The sequence below is a fragment of the Rana temporaria genome, chromosome 3 (genome assembly GCF_905171775.1).
Source record: "Rana temporaria chromosome 3, aRanTem1.1, whole genome shotgun sequence".
NCBI classification, from domain to species: domain Eukaryota; kingdom Metazoa; phylum Chordata; class Amphibia; order Anura; family Ranidae; genus Rana; species Rana temporaria.
Genome location: NC_053491.1, coordinates 436,241,276 through 436,260,976, shown reverse-complemented (window position 1 = coordinate 436,260,976; position 19,701 = coordinate 436,241,276). Strand labels below are relative to the sequence as shown.

The following is a 19,701-nucleotide window of genomic DNA, read 5'->3' as shown; positions in this document are numbered from 1 at the left end:
GATGTTCGATTCGAACATACGTTCGAATCGAACGCGGAGCTCAGCCCTACTTGTGGCTGCTCGATTATAGTAAAATTATGGGACAGCGACATGGTGGTACAGCTTGGCTTGGTGACAAGTCCTCTAGTGATCTGACTATGGTGTGCCACATTGCAATCTAAAGGTGCTAGGATAGTATCAAGGTATCTTATATCACAGAGTTGATGCTGCTGGCGAGCAGTCTCACAGAAAAAAACCTTACTCATTCCTTGTGTATCTTGAGGAGTCGGAACTGGCATGGCCGTGGGCGTTACACTTCATGCAGAGCATAAAGATGCCGTGACCCGGATTCGAACCAGGGTTGCTGCAGCCACAACACAGAGTACTAACCACTATACGATCACGGCATAGTCAACGAGCCAGGTAGGAGTCGAACCTACAATCTTCTGATCCGTAGTCAGACGCGTTATCCATTGCGCCACTGGCCCTGCACCTGCCTTTCGCTCTTTGCTAAGCCTTCACAAAGGTCATTCGGCAAACCAATGGGGCACCAACCTAGCCCTTCCTGAGTTCAACGGCTAACTTTCTGGAGAGTTTCAAGTGGAAAGGAAAGTGCCCAGCAGGCCTTCTCAGTTGATGTCAAACCACTGCTTGAGGCTGCTCGATTATAGTAAAATTATGGGACAGCGACATGGTGGTACAGCTTGGCTTGGTGACAAGTCCTCTAGTGATCTGACTATGGTGTGCCACATTGCAATCTAAAGGTGCTAGGATAGTATCAAGGTATCTTATATCACAGAGTTGATGCTGCTGGCGAGCAGTCTCACAGAAAAAACCCTTACTCATTCCTTGTGTATCTTGAGGAGTCGGAACTGGCATGGCCGTGGGCGTTACACTTCATGCAGAGCATAATGACGCTGTGACCCGGATTCAAACCGGGGTTGTTGCGGCCACAACACAGAGTACTAACCACTATACGATCACGGCATAGTCAACGAGCCAGGTAGGAGTCGAACCTACAATCTTCTGATCCGTAGTCAGACGCGTTATCCATTGCGCCACTGGCCCTGCACCTGCCTTTCGCTCTTTGCTAAGCCTTCACAAAGGTCATTCGGCAAACCAATAGGGCACCAACCTAGCCCTTCCTGAGTTCAACGGCTAACTTTCTGGAGAGTTTCAAGTGGAAAGGAAAGTGCCCAGCAGGCCTTCTCAGTTGATGTCAAACCACTGCTTGTGGCTGCTCGATTATAGTAAAATTATGGGACAGCGACATGGTGGTACAGCTTGGCTTGGTGACAAGTCCTCTAGTGATCTGACTATGGTGTGCCACAATGCAATCTAAAGGTGCTAGGATAGTATCAAGGTATCTTATATCACAGAGTTGATGCTGCTGGCGAGCAGTCTCACAGAAAAAAACCTTACTCATTCCTTGTGTATCTTGAGGAGTCGGGCCTGGCATGGCCATTACTCTTCATACAGTGCATAAAGATGCCGTGACCCGGGTTTGCTGCGGCCACAACAGAGTACTAACCACTATACCAGGGATATGCAATTAGCGGACCTCCAGATGTTGCAAAGCTACAATCCCATCATGCCTCTGGGTGTCATGCTCGTGGCTGTCAGAGCCTTGCTATGCCTCATGGGATTTGTAGTTCTGCAACAGCTGGAGGTCCGCTAATTGCATATCCCCGCACTATACGATCACGGCATAGTCAACGAGCCAGGTAGGAGTCGAACCTACAATCTTCTGATCCGTAGTCAGACGCGTTATCCATTGCACCACTGGCCCTGCACCTGCCTTTTGCTCTTTGCTAAGCCTTCACATGGGTCATTCGGCAAGCCAATAGGGCACCAACTTAGCCCTTCCTGAGTTCAACGGCTAACTTTCTGGAGAGTTTCAAGTGGAAAGGAAAGTGCCCAGCGGGCCTTCTCAGTTGATGTCAAATCACTGCTTATGTCTGCTTGATTGTAGTAAAATCATGAAGGTCTAATAATATTTCAATGTCATTCTATGTGGCCGAAAGGTGGTCTTGAGGGAAACCCCATATAGGATGGTTGTTTCACTTTGACATAGATGTCCTCTTGCGTGCCGCTCAGGAAGCAGTGGTGCTCGCTGTCCAAAAAGTACACCCCACTGTGCTTCAAACAATGGGCCTGATTTACTATGCTCTGTGCGCTGCGCTGGTTCATGCGTTAATTAGTACTCCGGGTGGAGGCTTAATTGGGCGCATGAACCAGCGTAGCAGCCGGCGCATTGAAAGTAATATGTAAAGCCGCGCCGAACTCCCTATAGAAGTCTATGGGAGAAATCAAAAGTGTTAATTTTAAAGGCTAATCTGCAAGTTTTGTCCTAAAAAGTGTTTGGGGACCTCAGTCCTGTCCCAGGGAACATGTATCAATGCTTTTTTATTTTTTAAAACGGCCGTTTTTTCGGGAGCAGTGAAATTAATAATTCTTAAAGTGAAACAATAAAAGTGAAATATTCCTTTAAATTTCGTACCTAGGGGGGGTGTAATGTCAGCATGTGAAATAGCGCATTTTTCCCGCACTTAGAACTGCCCCTGCACAAAGTGACGTTCAGAAGGAAAAAAGTCATTTAAAAATTCACACGCGGCTATAATGAATTGTCGGCTCTGACAATTCTAAAGGGATTCATTCATAAAACAAACAAAAAAAATGTGTAGGGGTTCCCCCAAATTAAATTACTAGGCCCTTCAGGTCTGGAATGGATATTAAGGGGAACCCCGCCGTAAAAACAAAAAAAAAAAAGACGTGCGGTTCCCGGAAAATATCCATTCCAGGCCCTTCAGGTCTGGTGTGGATTTTAAGGGGAACTCCACCCCAAATTGAAAAAAAAAATGGCGTGGAGTCCCCCTAAAAATCCACACCAGACCCTTATCCGAGCACGTTGACCTGGCCGGCCGCAGAAAAGAGGGGGGACAGAGTGCGGCCCCCCCCCTCTCCTGAACCGCACCAGGCCACATGCCCTCAACATGGGGAGGATGTCCCCATGTTGATGGGGACAAGGGCCTCATCCCCACAACCCTTGCCCGGTGGTTGTGGGGGTCTGCGGGCGGGGGGCTTATCAGAATCTGGAAGACCCCTTTAACAAAGGGGACCCCCAGATCCTGGCCCCCCCCCTATGTGAAATGGTAATGGGGTACATTGTACCTCTACCATTTCACCCCCAAAAAAATGTCAAAGTGTTAAAAATGACAGTAGCCGGTTTTTGACAAATCTTTTAATAAAATCTTCTTTTCTTCTTTCTTCCGCTGCTTCTTTCTTGGGTCTTCTCGTCCACATCTTGCCCGACGTGTTCTTCTATCTTCTCCGTCCGTCCTTCAGCCTTCTGGTCCCGCATCTTGCCCGTTGTCTTCTCCTGTCTTCTTCTCCGTCCGTCCGCCAGCCTCCTTGTCCGCATCTTGTGTCTTCTCCGGTCTTCTTCTCGGTCCGCCAGCCTTCTCGTCCACATGTTTTTCTTCCCCGGACCCAGCGTTTGAATTTGATTTGGCCGCCGTGTTGTGCTCCTGGGACCCGCCCCCCTCTGACGCCACAAGTAAACTCCTTAGAAGGTCATGTGCGTCAGAGGGGGGCGGGGTCACAGAGCGTCACATAGCGGGGGAATTCAATTTCAATCGCGCCGCCCGGAGAAGAAGTTCCCGCCGTGTCACACTCATGTGACCCCGCCCCCCTCTGACGCACATATGCCACACGCGGACTTTCATATGAGTTTACTTGTGGCGTCAGAGGGGGGCGGGTCCCAGGAGCGGGAACACGGCGGCCAAATCAAATTCAAACGCTGGGTCCGGGGAAGAAAAACATGTGGACGAGAAGGCTGGCGGACCGAGAAGAAGACCGGAGAAGACACAAGATGCGGACGAGGAGGCTGGCGGACGGACGGAGAAGAAGACAGGAGAAGACAACGGGCAAGATGCGGGACCAGAGGGCTGAAGGACGGACGGAGAAGATAGAAGAACACGTCGGGCAAGATGTGGACGAGAAGACCCAAGAAAGAAGCAGCGGAAGAAACCCGAAGGAAAGAAGAAAAGAAGATTTTATTAAAATATTTGTCAAAAACCGGCTACTGTCATTTTTAACACTTTGACATTTTTTTGGGGGTGAAATGGTAGAGGTACAATGTACCCCATTACCATTTCACATAGGGGGGGGCAGGATCTGGGGGTCCCCTTTGTTAAAGGGGTCTTCCAGATTCTGATAAGCCCCCCGCCCGCAGACCCCCACAACCACCGGGCAAGGGTTGTGGGGATGAGGCCCTTGTCCCCATCAACATGGGGACATCCTCCCCATGTTGAGGGCATGTGGCCTGGTGCGGTTCAGGAGAGGGGGGGGGGGCCGCACTCTGTCCCCCCTCTTTTCTGCGGCCGGCCAGGTCAACGTGCTCGGATAAGGGTCTGGTGTGGATTTTTAGGGGGACTCCACGCCAATTTTTTTTCAATTTGGGGTGGAGTTCCCCTTAAAATCCACACCAGACCTGAAGGGCCTGGAATGGATATTTGGGGGGACCCCACGCCATTTTTTGGGGGGGGTCCATTCCAGACCTGAAGGGCCTGGTAATTTAATTTGGAGGGACCCCCATTTTTTTTTTTTTATTATTTTTAATGAGCAATGACTGTATTCTTTATAGCCATGAGTACTTTAAACTTCCTTTTTTTGTTTCACTTCAGAAATGACATCTTGTACAGGGACAGTTCTAAGCACGGGAAACATGCGTGTACCCCCCTCCCCCCCTGTATGAAATTTAAAGGAATATTTCACTTTTATTATTTCACTTTAACCACTTCCATACCGCGCCTATTCTGGCACTTCTCTCCTTCATGTAAAAATTATATTTTGTTCCTGGGAAATTACTCAGGACCCCCAAACATTATATATAATTTTTTAGCAGACACCCTAGGGAATAAAGTTAGCGGTCATTTTTTATTTGATTTCCAACGGTATTTGCGCAATAATTTTTCTAACGCCTTTTTTTTGGCCCAAAAAAAAAACACGGTTCATGAATTTAAAAAAAAAAAACAGTAAAGTTAGCCCAATTTTTATGGATAATGTTAAAGATGATGTTACACCGAGTAAATAGATACCTAACTTGTCACGCTTTAATATTGTACACACTCATGGAATGGCGCCAAACTTCGGGACATAAAAATATCCATAGGCGATGCTTGTTTTTTTTTTTACAGGTGACCAGTTCAGAGTTACAGAGGAGGTCTAGGGCTAGAATTATTGCTCTCGCTCTAACGCACGCGTCAATACCTCACATGTGTGGTTTGAATGGTGTTTACATATGTGGGCGGGACTTACATGCATATTTGCTTCTGAGTGCGAGCTTCTAGGGACAGGGGCGTTATTTTATTTTTTTGTTTGTTTTTTTTACCTCATATTTTTATTCTTGCATTTTTTTGACACTTTTTTTGATTTTGGATCACTTTTCTTCCTATTACAAGGAATGTAAACATCCCTTGTAATAGGACTAGTGTGTGACAGGTCCTCTTTATGGAGAGAGGCGGGGTCAATAAGGCTGGAAAGCATGGTATTGAAAAAATAAATAAAAGATCTCATGCTTTCAGCTGCAATCATGTTCGTTCAGCACAGTGGTGTAGTGTATAGCACTTTGACCTAGCAGCAAAAGAGTCGTTGGTGCGAATCCCGCCCGTGACAGCATCTGCATGGAGTTTGCATGTTCTCCCTGTGCCTGCGTGGGTTTCCTCCCACAATATAAAAACACGCTGTAAATCGGATCCGGTCTAAATAAGCCCTAATATGCAGTAGTATATTTAGGTTTTGTTCTGCCCTAGGCCTGACTACATATCTGCACCTCCTAATAGAAAAATGACCCACCTCTTCCTGTCAAGGTCACACCCTGTTTTTGTATGACCCGCCCAGGAATTTTCAGGGGACCCACACACTAGTTCTGGGGGGGAGGGGGGCACTGGATTCCCTTAACCACTTCCATACCAGGCACTTACGCACCTTCCCGCCCAAGCCAATTTTCAGCTTTCAACACTGTCGCACTTTGAATGGCAATTGCGCGGTCATACAACACTGTACCCAAACAAAATTGGCGTCCTTTTTCCCCCACAAATAGAGCTTTCTTTTGTTGGTATTTGATCACCTCTGCGTTTTTTTTTTTGCGCAACAACTAAAAAAAGACTGCAAATTTTGAAACAAAAAAACGTTTTTATTTTTTTAGGTTAATTTTTTTGTAAATAAGTTTTTCTCTTTCAATTACGGGCACTGATATGGCGGCACTGATGGGCACCGATGAGATGGCACTGATGGACATCGATGAGGTAGTACTGACGGGCACAGATGAGGTGGCATTGATTGGCGGCGCTGGTATGCGGCACTGATGGGCACTCATAGGCGGCACTGATGGGCACTCATGGGCGGCACAGATGGGCACTCATGGGCAGCACTTATGGGTGGAACTGATGGATACTTATGGGTGGCACAGGTGGGCACTGATAGGTGGGCACTGTGCATGGATGGGCACTGTGGGGTGGCACTGATGGACACTGTGGGGTGGCACTGATGGACACTGTGGGGTGGCACTGATTTTCCCAGGTTGCCAGTCAGTGCCCATTTGTGGGCACTGATTGGCATCTTTTTTCTTTTTTTTTTAATGCTTTTTTTTTTTTTTTTCAATATTTGTTTTTTTTTTGCACACCCTGGTGGTCCAGGGTGGGCATCCCTGGTGGTCCAGTGTGGTGATCCGAGGGGGGGCTGCGCTGATAAACAATCAGCGCGAACGCCCCCTGTCAGGAGAGCCGCCGATCGGCTCTCCTATACTCGCGTCTGTCAGACGCGAGTGAGGAAGAGCCATCGATGGCTCTTCCTGTTTACATCGTGATCAGCCGTGATTGGACACGGCTGATCACGTGGTAAAGAGTCTCCGTCTCCGTGAGAGACTCTTTTTTTGGGGATGTCTGCACCCCTGATAGTGACAACATTTGTGAGGTGTCTTCCCCCTTTCTAATTCATTCACTTCCTGTCACATAGCCAAACAGGAAGTGAGGGTAAAACCTTACTAATATCTTTTCTTGGGGACACAGAGATCAATCTAAATAGTTTCCCATTATGTAAATTGCACTCTAGCATTTTGCTGTGTACACCCCAAATTATTAGGGATCTTGGACTTTGGGGTCCATTTACTAAAGGCAAATCCACTTTGCACTACAAGTGCAAAGCAAGGAAGAAAGAAAACAAAACAACTTTGCTTCTACAGGATTGGATGTTAAAACCATCAGTGCTTCCTCTCTGATTTTCAGCAACTATGCTTGTACTGCAGAGTGGCTTTGCCTTTACTAAACCCCAAACGAAATAATCATTTGGGGCAGGGATCCTCAAACTACGCCTTTCCAGCTGTTGTAGAACTACACATCCCATGAGGCCTTGTAATGCACTGACATTCACAGACATGACTAGGCATGATGGGAATTGTAGTTCCTGAACAACTGGAGGGCCGTAGTTTGAAGACCCATGATTTGGGGTGTACACAGCAGTGCTGGAGTGCAATTTGCTTAATGGGGACACTAGTTAGATTGACCTGTGTCCCCGAGAAATGACACTGGTAGGGTTTTAACCTCACTTCCTGTTCAGCTGTGTGACAGGAAGTGAAGCCAATTTTAAGAAAAAGGACACAAAGCTCAACACAAAAATAAAAAAACACAAAGCAGGGGTTCTAACACTCACTTGGCTTCCCTCAAACACCCACAATTTGAATAGGATTGCCTTGCGCTAGATTTAAGCACAGTGCTGTAAATCAGCACGTCAAGCCTGTCCACCAATAGCAAACCCCCCCCCCCCACACAGGCCATGTTTGCAGGTTTTCCTTCATCTTGCACATGTGCTTTAAAAGACAGTCTGGACAGCAATTCTTGATAAGAGAAATCCACAAAACATGTCCTGTCGGGGGTACTTGAGGGCTGAGGACCACTGCAGAAAAAAGAAAATACTTACCAGTTTTGTCTTTAAAGTCATGGAGAATAAACATGGCAAACATTTCATGATTACACACCAGGAAAGAAGCTTAGACAAAAATCACACATAATTTGTTAGGCCCAAACCGATTTCAGCTGCAGCTGTCAACATATGTAGCATGAAAAAGTAACAAAAGACAAACTTAACAATTTTAAAGTAATTTTTATTGGTCAACAAAACAAGGAAAGCAAAAAAAGACAAACAAACAAACACAAACAAAAATACATTTCAAAATTCTAAATAACCATAGCTTCACACATTTTTCATAAAATAAGGCCACATAGACAAATACATCAAAGTGAACATCATTTAAAAATAAACCAAAACCATTGGCAAAATAAAACAAAACCCATGCAACAAACCACATTTGTGTTTAGCAACAGCATTTCTGCCAGCCTGCCCCTTCTGAGGGCAGCTGAGGACTGATCGATCCCTGCTTTTTATAACAGTGCTAGTAATGAAGCAATTGAAATCACATGAACAAATTGCAGTCTCTAGTTTGGGTGAGCTTGTAATTGGGCACACCTGCAATTAACCCAAACCACGCTCTATGAGCATCCAAGGAGTGTTTTTCACCTTTTAAAAAGAAAGGATAATTTTTTTCTAAGTGTTTGAGCATGCTCAGTTCATCACACATGTAGGAACCAAGCTGCAATGGAATGAGAGCTTTTTTTTTTTTGTTTCCCCTGATCTGATGCTTTCCAGCCTGAAGGGGAGGTGTTAAAGACAGAAGTAAACACGCACATTTAATAATCTATTTGTGGGAAAAAAAAGGTTGCCAATTTTGTTTGGGAGCCACGTCACACGACTGCGCAATTGTCAGTTAAAGCGACGCCGTGCCGAATCACAAAAACTTGCCCGGTCATTGACCAGAAATATGGTCCGGGCTCAAGTGGTTAAAAATTAACAAAACACAAAAGTGAGCCCAATTTTTGGGGATAATGTGAAAGATGATGTTACACCGAGTAAATAGATACCTTACATGTCACGCTTTACTATTGGAAACACTCCTGCAATGGGGCCAAAATTAATTCCGTGAATATCCCCATAGGCGACCTTTTTCTTTTTTTTCCAGGTTACCAGTTTATAGTTACAAAGAAGGTCTAGTGGTAAAAGTATTGCTCTCGCTCTAACGCACGCGTCAATACCTCACATGTGTGGTTTGAACGATGTTTATATATGTGGGCGGGACTTGCGTAAGTCCCGCCCACATATGTAAAAATTATTTTTACTTTTTGCTATAATAAATATCCCCAAAAATATATATTCTAAAAAATAAAAAACCCCTCAGTTTAGGCCGATACGTATTCTACATCTTTTTGGTTCCAAAAAATCGCAAATAGCGTTTAGTGTTTGGTTTTGGCAAAAGTTATAGCGTCTACAAAATATGGCTTTTTTTGGTTTTAACTAGTTATTGCGGCGATCAGCGATTTTTATCGGTACTGCGACATTATGGCGGACACATCGGACACTTTTTTGGAACCATTGGCATTTTTCTAGCGATCAGTGCTGTAAAAATGCATTGCTTACTCTAAAAATGCCACTGGCAGGGAAGGGGTTAACACTAGGTGCGAGGGAGGGGTTAAATATGTTCCCTGGGTGTGTTCTAACTGAAGGGGAGGGGGACTGACATGGGTAAATGACAGATCGCTGTTCATGAAGGGGAACTCCAGACCAAAAAAAAAAAAAATGTGGGTTCCCCTTCAGGTGCATACCAGGCTCTTAGGCTTGGTCTGGAACATAAGGGGTTAAACCCGCGCCGAAAACCAGCGTGGGGTTCCCCCCAAGATCCAAACCAAGCCCTCATCCCAGGCACGCAGTCTGGCCGGACAGGAATGGGGGCGGGGACGAGCGAGCGCCCCCCCCCCCCCTCCTGAGCCGTACCGGACCGCATGCCCTCAACATGGGGGAGTGTGTGCTGTGGGGGAGGGGGGCACTGCCCCCCCACCCCAAAGCACTCTTGTCCCCATGTCGATAGGGACAAGAGCCTCTTCCCGACAACCCTGGCCGTTGGTTGTCGGCGTATGCGGGCGGGGGGCTTATCAGAATCTGAGAGGCCCCTTTAATAAGGTGGCCCCCAGATTCCGGCCCCTCACCCTATGTGAAGGAGTATGGGGGAAAAAAATGTAAAGAAATAAAACACCACACATGAATAAATTAATTTATTAGTCTGCCGGGGGTCTTCTGCCGGGGCCCCCCACCACCACCCCATTAGGCCCCGGGCTTCTACGACGGTTTCTGCGGGGGGGGTGCACTGGCACCCCACCCCCGTCTTCAGCGACGTAATTCACCGGGACCCCCTTCACCAGTGAGGCTCCTGCCTTTGGGGGAGGGTCCCGGGCTTCTACGACGGTTTCTGCGGGGGGGGTGCACTGGCACCCCACCCCCGTCTTCAGCGACGTAATTCACCGGGACCCCCTTCACCAGTGAGGCTCCTGCCTTTGGGGGAGGGTCCCGGGCTTCTACGACGGTTTCTGCGGGGGGGGGTGCACTGGCACCCCACCCCCGTCTTCAGCGACGTAATTCACCGGGACCCCCTTCACCAGTGAGGCTCCTGCCTTTGGGGGAGGGTCCCGGGCTTCTACGACGGTTTCTGCGGGGGGGGTGCACTGGCACCCCACCCCCATCTTCAGGGACGTAATTCACCGGGACCCCCTTCACCAGTGAGGCTCCTGCCTTTGGGGGAGGGTCCCAGGCTTCTACGACGGTTTCTGCGGGGGGGTGCACTGGCACCCCACCCCCGTCTTCAGGGACGTAATTCACCGGGACCCCCTTCACCAGTGAGGCTCCTGCCTTTGGGGGAGGGTCCCGGGCTTCTACGACGGTTTCTGCGGGGGGGGTGCACTGGCACCCCACCCCCGTCTTCAGCGACGTAATTCACCGGGACCCCCTTCACCAGTGAGGCTCCTGCCTTTGGGGGAGGGTCCCGGGCTTCTACGACGGTTTCTGCGGGGGGGGGTGCACTGGCACCCCACCCCCGTCTTCAGCGACGTAATTCACCGGGACCCCCTTCACCAGTGAGGCTCCTGCCTTTGGGGGAGGGTCCCGGGCTTCTACGACGGTTTCTGCGGGGGGGGTGCACTGGCACCCCACCCCCATCTTCAGGGACGTAATTCACCGGTACCCCCTTCACCAGTGAGGCTCCTGCCTTTGGGGGAGGGTCCCAGGCTTCTACGACGGTTTCTGCGGGGGGGGGTGCACTGGCACCCCACCCCCGTCTTCAGCGACGTAATTCACCGGGACCCCCTTCACCAGTGAGGCTCCTGCCTTTGGGGGAGGGTCCCGGGCTTGTACGGTGTCTTCCGCCGGGGGGCGACACCCGCGGGCTTCTGCGATGCCTTCCGCTTCTGCCTGTCTCCTCCGCGGAGCACAGGGCTTGTCTCCGCTGTCTTCTCCCTTCTCTTCCATTCGATGTTGACACGACGAGGTCCGGCGCTGGAATGCCGTCTGAGCAGTGGGCATGGACTTATATAGGGCAATGCCACCATGTGACCTCAACCCATGTGACATCACATTCCCATCATGCCCAGGGAATGTGATGTCACATGGGTTGAGGTCACATGGTGGCATTACCCTATATAAGTCCATGCCCGCCGCTGACACGGCATGTCAGCGCGGAACCTCGTCGTGTCAACATCCAATGGAAGAGAAGGAAGAAGACAGCGCAGACAAGCCCTGTGCTCCCGGAGGAGACAGGCAGAAGAAGGAAGAGAGAAGAAAGAAGACGGAAGAAAACCCTGGCTCCGCGGGGGAGCCAGGCAGAAGAGGGAGCAGAGAAAAGACCGGGGAGTTGGCGCACCACCGGCAGAAGACCAGGAAGACCGGAACCCTGGCGGAAGGCACCGGAAAGACCGGGGGATAGGCGCCATCCCCCGGCAGAAGACCCCGAAGTCCGGATGCCCCTCCCTAATAAAAAAGAGCTTAAATGGGGTGGGGGCATCCGGCGGAAGGCTCCGGAGAGGACCGAGGGATGGCGCCCTCCCCCGGCAGAAATCACCGAAGCCCAGGGTCCCGGCAGAAGATCGGGAGAGAAGAAACCCCCCCTTGTAAGAGAGCTAAAGAAGAAAGGGGGGGCTCCGGAGCTGATTAATAAAATATTTTATTCTGTGTGGTGTTTTATTTTACTTTACATTTCCCCCATGTGAATGGGTAGAGGTACGATGTACCCCATACTCATTCACATAGGGTGGGGGGCCGGCATCTGGGGGCCCCCTTATTAAAGGGAGCTCGCAGATTCCGATTAGCCCCGCCCGCATACCCCGACAACCAATGGCAAGGGTTGTCGGGAAGAGGCTCTTGTCCCTATCGACATGGGGACAAGAGTGCTGTGGTGTGGGGGGGCAGTGCCCCCCTCCCCCACAGCACACACTCCCCCATGTTGAGGGCATGCGGTCTGGTACGGCTCAGGAAGGGGGGGTCGCTCGCTCGTCCCCGCCCCCATTCCTGTCCGGGCCAGACTGCATGCTTGGGATGAGGGCTTGGTTTGGATCTGGGGGGGGACCCCCGCGCAGAATCGGCGTGGGTTTAACCCCTCACGTTCCGGACCAAGCCTAAGAGCCTAATGTAGCCCTGGAGGGGGACCCGCGCCGATTTCAAGTTTGAAATTTGGCGCGGAGTTCCCCTTCAGGGCTGAAAACAGCTCGGAGATTCCCGTGCGCCGCATCACGCAGCGCAATCACGGGTACGCCGCTTGGTATTTACCAAGATTCTCACGGCGTACTGACAAGGCGCACGGGAAGCGCCGAAATTTCTCTCTGCGCATGCCCAGTATGCAAATGAACCTCCCGAGGTTCAGGCGCACTGTGCAAGCGTACGGGGATCTGTTTTCAAAAAACACTTTCCCTTTCAATTCGGCCCGCCAAACACTTCAAAACACATGTCACTTCACTTCCCCTGCATCCCCCCACCTCCCCCCCTAATAAACTCCCGCCCAAACCCCCGCAATTTACAGTTCAATGTGCCGTGCGCCAGGTCTGTACTGGTGCACAATGCACCCTCTCCTGGGCGCACGGAGCACATTAGTAACTAGGGAAATACACTGCACTAGCAGCGTATTTCTTTAGTAAATGGCAAAACGGCTGCTACTCCTGCTTTTACTCCATGAGTCATGGAGTAAAGGCTTGGTAAATCAGCCCCATAGTCTTTTGACTCTCTGCTGTTGCCATCAGAGGCCTGTGTTGTAGATTTCTCATATACCCAAGTTTGTGTTCTGGCGGGCGTGGGACAGCGACACGGTAGGACAGCTTGGCCTGGTGACAAATCCTCTAATGATCTGACTATAGTGTGCCACATTGCAATATAAAGGTGATAGGATAGTATCAAGGAATCTTATATGACAGAGTTGATGCTGCTGGCGAGCAGTCTCACAGAGAGGCCAGGCCATCTCTAGTAAAGTGGAAAAAAGAAATCTCGTGCCAAACTGTATATGTAGGTAAATTTGTGAAACTAGATTTAAAATAAATTGAAATGGGTAGCCGAGCTGCTCTCTGTGAAATTACATAGAATGCAATTGAACAGTGAAATAAAAATTAAGAGGCGCTAGCTCATAAGTGTTCATAACACTAAAATAATGAATTATGCAAAAAAATATATGAATGACCTGGGTTTAAATAAGTGAATGTGAGTAAAGTGAACATTTGATTGGAATAAATAGTGACCATGCATAACAAATTATACACAATGTTTTTAAGAAATCAATTGGTAATAGTGCACAACAAATGGGTGAAAATTGTGCCAAAAGTAAAGTCCATATATAAATAATAATAGTAGTGGATCCTCAATGTAAGTAGATAGAAGATATTCCACCTTCACCAAGATAAAGACAGACCACCAAAGTGCTCATGGATGGCACCTTACCGCAGATAATGGACCACTTTAATTAAAAAGGTGTCACATATGCAGATTAGAGATAATTTTCCAGGCTAAGATCTCGCAGTCTTGATACCGCCACACTCCACGCCACATGAAGTATTAAAACAAGAGAAAGAAAATCGCCATAGAATAATATCGTTTTATTTGGATAAAACAGAAGAACAAACGCCAAATGGCCTCTTACTTTAAGGGGTGCCTAGCCCCGGCACTGAGGTTGAAGACGTAAGGTAATATGGGGAGAGGAGATGTAGTCTGCAGAGCCGCGATAGCGTGCGACGGCGTGCGTTCCAACCCTCTGGAAGGAGAGAGCCAGCGGGACCAGGAAGTAAGTGGGTCGAGCATGACCTGTAAGCCTCGACGTACGTTTCGTGAAGATGTCACGTCGTCAGGAAGCGTACAGCGTCATGTCTATCTTAAAGGCCCATCAATCAACTAAAGTGGGAGGGGATATGAGGGGCGGCAACACTCAGTCCCGGATCAAGCAAGCTGGACATTACAGAAAATCAATGCATTTGAACCAGCAGTCTAAATTTTAACAATTAATAAAAACAATTATTAAAATTCTAACGCAAATAGGCGGTATCAAGACTGTGAGATCTTAGCCTGGAAATTTATCTCTAATCTGCTTATGTGACCCCTTTTTAATTAAAGTGGTCCATTATCTGCGGTAAGGTGCCATCCATGAGCACTTTGGTGGTCTGTCTTTATCTTGGTGAAGGTGGAATATCTTCTATCTACTTACATTGAGGATCCACTACTATTATTATTTATATATGGACTTTACTTTTGGCACAATTTTCACCCATTTGTTGTGCACTATTACCAATTGATTTCTTAAAAACATTGTGTATAATTTGTTATGCATGGTCACTATTTATTCCAATCAAATGTTCACTTTACTCACATTCACTTATTTAAACCCAGGTCATTCATATATTTTTTTGCATAATTCATTATTTTAGTGTTATGAACACTTATGAGCTAGCGCCTCTTAATTTTTATTTCACTGTTCAATTGCATTCTATGTAATTTCACAGAGAGCAGCTCGGCTACCCATTTCAATTTATTTTAAATCTAGTTTCACAAATTTACCTACATATACAGTTTGGCGCGAGATTTCTTTTTTCCATATTTCAGCTATCAGCATAGTTCCCTCTACGCAGCCATGGACGTTTTCAATTATATGCATAGTCGCCAGACTAATATTGAAGACATATTCCAACAATTACCTAGTCCCAATCTTGATATAGAAAGAGGGTTTCAACAACTCCAACATAATATGGAAAAACAGATCCGTTTATGGTGGGATAATACTTCTTTTGAGATTTATATCTCAAAGAACCTTACGCCCAGGAGGTTGAGATGGGATGTACATCCCAACGATGGTATTGAAGATATGACCCTATTAGATGAGTGGTTTGAATTTTTCAATGCTTGCGAGCAAAAACTTCTACAACTCATGATTCGAAGGCGGAAAGCCAAAAATCTTAAAGTTGAGGCAAATATAGCAGGCCTTAAAGAACAAATGGGTCCTCATATGGAAACTAAGGAATATTTGGAGAAGGCGCAGAAATTACAATCTCACCTATCCAAATATGATAGTGATATAAAGCAGAAGAAACTTATGAAGTACCAACGGGACATTAAGGATTATGAAGATTCTAAAGTTTATAAGTGGCAACTTCAAATTGACCCAGGTGTGTCAAATGTATCTATGGATGAGAGAGATAGTGAAGTACCTAAAGTGGTTAATCAAGTATTAAATAAAGTAAAACTTAAAACTCAAACTCCAAAAAAGATTAAAACTCCTTCCCAGACCAGAGGGTCCCAACATCAGGTGGGGAGGGGCCCACCGCCCCCCCATGAGGGTTACTACCCACCACCCAACGATTACTATGGGGGTTCTTATCCAGTTCCCACATATAACAGATTTGCCCCACTGGATAACAGACCTATGGACTATAACTACCAACCTTACAATCATGGTCCCCCACAGTATGGCCCAAGACCCCCGAGGGGCCAGTTTCAGGGCAATTTCAGAGGTAGACCCAATCAATACCAATACAATCAACAACCAGGGGGGGAATGGAGGGGATGGAAGGAGCCATACAAGATTCCTTCCACTACCCAACCCCCTATAGAAAAATCAGGAAAAGAGGCAGAAGGGGGGGAGCCGGGAAGAAAAAGGCCACGGGACCACTAACCGATGGCATTTTCAACCTGGCTGGGATTACATTTTCAAAAGCGGAACTTGTTGTTCTATCTAAGGGCATGAAGTTTGCGCCTGCCAAAAATATTAATAAATTTGATTTATTCATTGATGTTGAGAAGTACATAAGGAAACTCAACATCAAAAAACATTTTTCCCAACAAGCCATTACCACACCCCAAGTGTCCACCAATGAATATCAGCACACTAATTTAAAAAATAACTCCACCTTTAACCCAAAGAAGGGTACCCACCATCACGTGGAGGTTTTTAAAAATATGGTGCAAGAAGAACTATATAAATTAGAGGTCAAAGGCCATAATAACAACAATAATTCCATTAAGGAGGGTATCAAATTACTGGAGTCTAATAAAAACATAGTGGTTCGCCCAGCGGACAAAGGTGGAGGAGTGGTTGTACTCACTAGGGAGCAATACTATGGTGAAATTCAGCGACTCCTAGGTGACATCGAAACCTATCACCATTTACCTGGTGATCCACTTGTTAAATTAAAATCAGAATTATCCGGCTGGGTTAATGAAGGGACCACACGCTCTATATTGTCCAGTAAAGAGGCCCTGTATCTCATTCCTAAGGCACCAGTTACCCCAGTACTGTATATCTTGCCAAAAATTCATAAAAATAGGACCAATCCCCCGGGCCGACCCATAATTAGTGGGATTGGCTCCCTTTATTCGCGTGTTGGGGAGTACCTTGATATATTCCTGCAACCATTGGTGATACAAGGAAAAACCTATTTGAAAGATAGTAGGGAGCTCTTACAACTTTTATCCCCCATCAAAGTTTCAGAGGAAACATGGCTTGCCACTATCGATGTCGAGTCGTTATATACCAACATCAGACAGAGTGATGCCATTCTGGCAGTCACAGAGGCCTTAACAGAGAAATCGACACTGCCTCTAGCTCAAATTCAATTTTTGATGGAAGGGTTACGCCAGGCCATGGGGAATAATTATTTTTGGGCACAAGGCAGTTACTATAAGCAAATAAAGGGGGTAGCTATGGGGGCTCGTTATGCCCCCAGTGTAGCCAATTTGGTTCTTAACAAATGGGAGGAGGAAACCATTTTTAGAGACAATGACCAATCTATGTTACTCTATAGGAGATACATAGACGATATCGTAATATTGTGGGAAGGGCCTAAACCAACACTGGATCATTTTTTGGTTAAAATGAATATCAATGAGTATGGTCTCAGATTCACCGCAGAGTGTAGTCTGACCTCTATTAATTACTTAGACCTAACTATAACAAAAAATGGCAACCAATTGACCACGAAAACCTTCTTCAAGTCCACGGATCGGAATTGTCTTGTCCCCTTGAGTAGTTGCCATCACCCGAAGTGGCTGGGGGCGATACCAAAGGGACAATTCATGCGACTTCGGCGCAATTGCGATCAAATTGTGGATTTTGAAGACCAATCAGATCTGTTGACGGATAGATTCGTGGAAAAAGGTTATTCACCATCTGTCTTATCTAATGTTAGAAAATAAGTGCTTGATATGGACAGGGAATCCCTATTGGTACCCAAAAAGAAATTGATACGGCATGATGAAGTAGCTTTTCTTTCAGGATTTCATAAACAATACAGGAGTGTAGAGAAGATCTTTAAGAAATTTTGGCCGATTCTACTAAAGGATGTGGATTTGGCCAAAATTTTACCACCCAAACCTTCCTTCATCTATAGAAGGGCACCAGGGTTGCGGAATAAAATTGCAGCAAATGTACCAGACCCTCCTGAGAGACCCATGACATTTTTGGATGGCTCAGGGTTTCACTATTTGTACCCGCTGTAGGTCATGCAAAACCACTAATAGACAGGGGAAAAAAAGAGTAAGTTTCAAATCAAATGTAACAAACAAAGAATTCACCATAAAGCCACTAATTACATGTCACTCCAGGTATGTTACATACGTCCTGGAGTGCCCTTGCAAATTGCAATATGTGGATCGCACCACAAGGGAACTCAAGGTGCGCATAAATGAACATGTGGCCAATATCCTCAAAGGGTATCCGAACCATAGCGTGTCAAGGCATTTTAACGAGTGCCACGATAGAGACCCACGGAAAATGATTTTTTATGGTATTGACAGGATATCTAGTCATTGGCGGGGTACAGATATGACCAAGAAGGTTTCCCAGAATGAGACCCAGTGGCTGCATCGATTGCGTACGATGCGCCCATTGGGTTTAAATATTGAGTTAGACCTCAATTGTTTTTTAACTAATGAATAGAGTCTTTTTTGGTTATATAGATTTTATTTTTATTTTTATTGACAGCTAATCGTATAATAAACTTTTAAACTATACCCTATACTGTATTAAAATATACCCTCTGGTTAGGTTTTATAACTATTTTATAATATTAAATTCTAAGTTCAGATCTTTATTGATTGTACTAGATCGACACATATTCTTTACTATGGTCACTTTATATCAGCTATGGGTCTTATGTATTGTTATAGACATATTACCAATTGCATGTAGCTGCTATTATTATAGGTGCAAATTTTGCATTCCTGGGCTTTTTATAATAGGTCCAATGGCTATTTTATATTATTATGTATTATTGTGTCATTCATGTATTCTATATCGCCTATTTGCGTTAGAATTTTTATAATTGTTTTTATTAATTGTTAAAATTTAGACTGCTGGTTCAAATGCATTGATTTTCTGTAATGTCCAGCTTGCTTGATCCGGGACTGAGTGTTGCCGCCCCTCATATCCCCTCCCACTTTAGTTGATTGATGGGCCTTTAAAGCGGTTGTAAACCGCATATATAATTTTTTTTTTTTTTTTTACCTGCAAGGCAAAATGCATAATCAGCTAGTATGCACCGCATAATAGCTGATTATGAAATACTTACCTAAAAACGAGGTGAACAACACTTACCTGGTTCACGCCGAGCGAGATGTCATCTTGCTCCGGCGTGTCTTCCGGGTATCGCCGCTCCAGCGCTGTGATTGGCTGGAGCGGCGCCGCTCCAGCGCTGTGATTGGCTGGAGCGGCGATGACGTCACTCCCGCGCATGCGCGCGGGAGATTTAAAAATCGGCAAGGTCCGGCGGCTGCCGGATCTTCCGCCGTGGATCCCCCCTGCGCATGCGCCGCCCGCATTGCGAGGGGAATATCTCCTAAACCGTACAGGTTTAGGAGATATTCTTTTTACCTACAGGTAAGCCTTGTTATAGGCTTACCTGTAGGTAAAAGTGCAAATTTAAGGTTTACAACCGCTTTAAGATAGACCCAGAGCATGACGCTGTACGCTTCCTGACGACGTGACATCTTCACGAAACGTACGTCGAGGCTTACAGGTCACGCTCGACCCACTTACTTCCTGGTCCCGCTGGCTCTCTCCTTCCAGAGGGTTGGAACGCACGCCGTCGCACGCTATCGCGGCTCTGCAGGCTCCATTGCCGGCGACGGGACTACATCTCCTCTCCCCATATTACCTTACGTCTTCAACCTCAGTGCCGGGGCTAGGCACCCCTTCAAGTAAGAGGCCATTTGGCGTTTGTTCTTCTGTTTTATCCAAATAAAACGATATTATTCTATGGCGATTTTCTTTCTCTTGTTTTAATACTTCATGTGGCGTGGAGTGTGGCGGTATCAAGACTGCGAGAT

The 19,701-nt window shown here is 46.7% G+C and overlaps 4 non-coding genes across 4 annotated transcripts; all 4 read right to left on the bottom strand.

The window, feature by feature from the left end:
• Positions 1–314: 314 nt before the first annotated feature.
• Positions 315–386, bottom strand: TRNAH-GUG. Its single transcript has one exon. It is a non-coding gene; the product is annotated as a tRNA-His (tRNA).
• Positions 387–394: 8 nt separating this feature from the next.
• On the bottom strand, positions 395–467 carry TRNAR-ACG. The gene has a single exon. It is a non-coding gene; the product is annotated as a tRNA-Arg (tRNA).
• Positions 468–974: 507 nt separating this feature from the next.
• On the bottom strand, positions 975–1,047 carry TRNAR-ACG. The gene has a single exon. It is a non-coding gene; the product is annotated as a tRNA-Arg (tRNA).
• A 648-nt stretch (positions 1,048–1,695) lies between these two features.
• TRNAR-ACG lies at positions 1,696–1,768 on the bottom strand. The gene has a single exon. It is a non-coding gene; the product is annotated as a tRNA-Arg (tRNA).
• Positions 1,769–19,701: the final 17,933 nt, after the last annotated feature.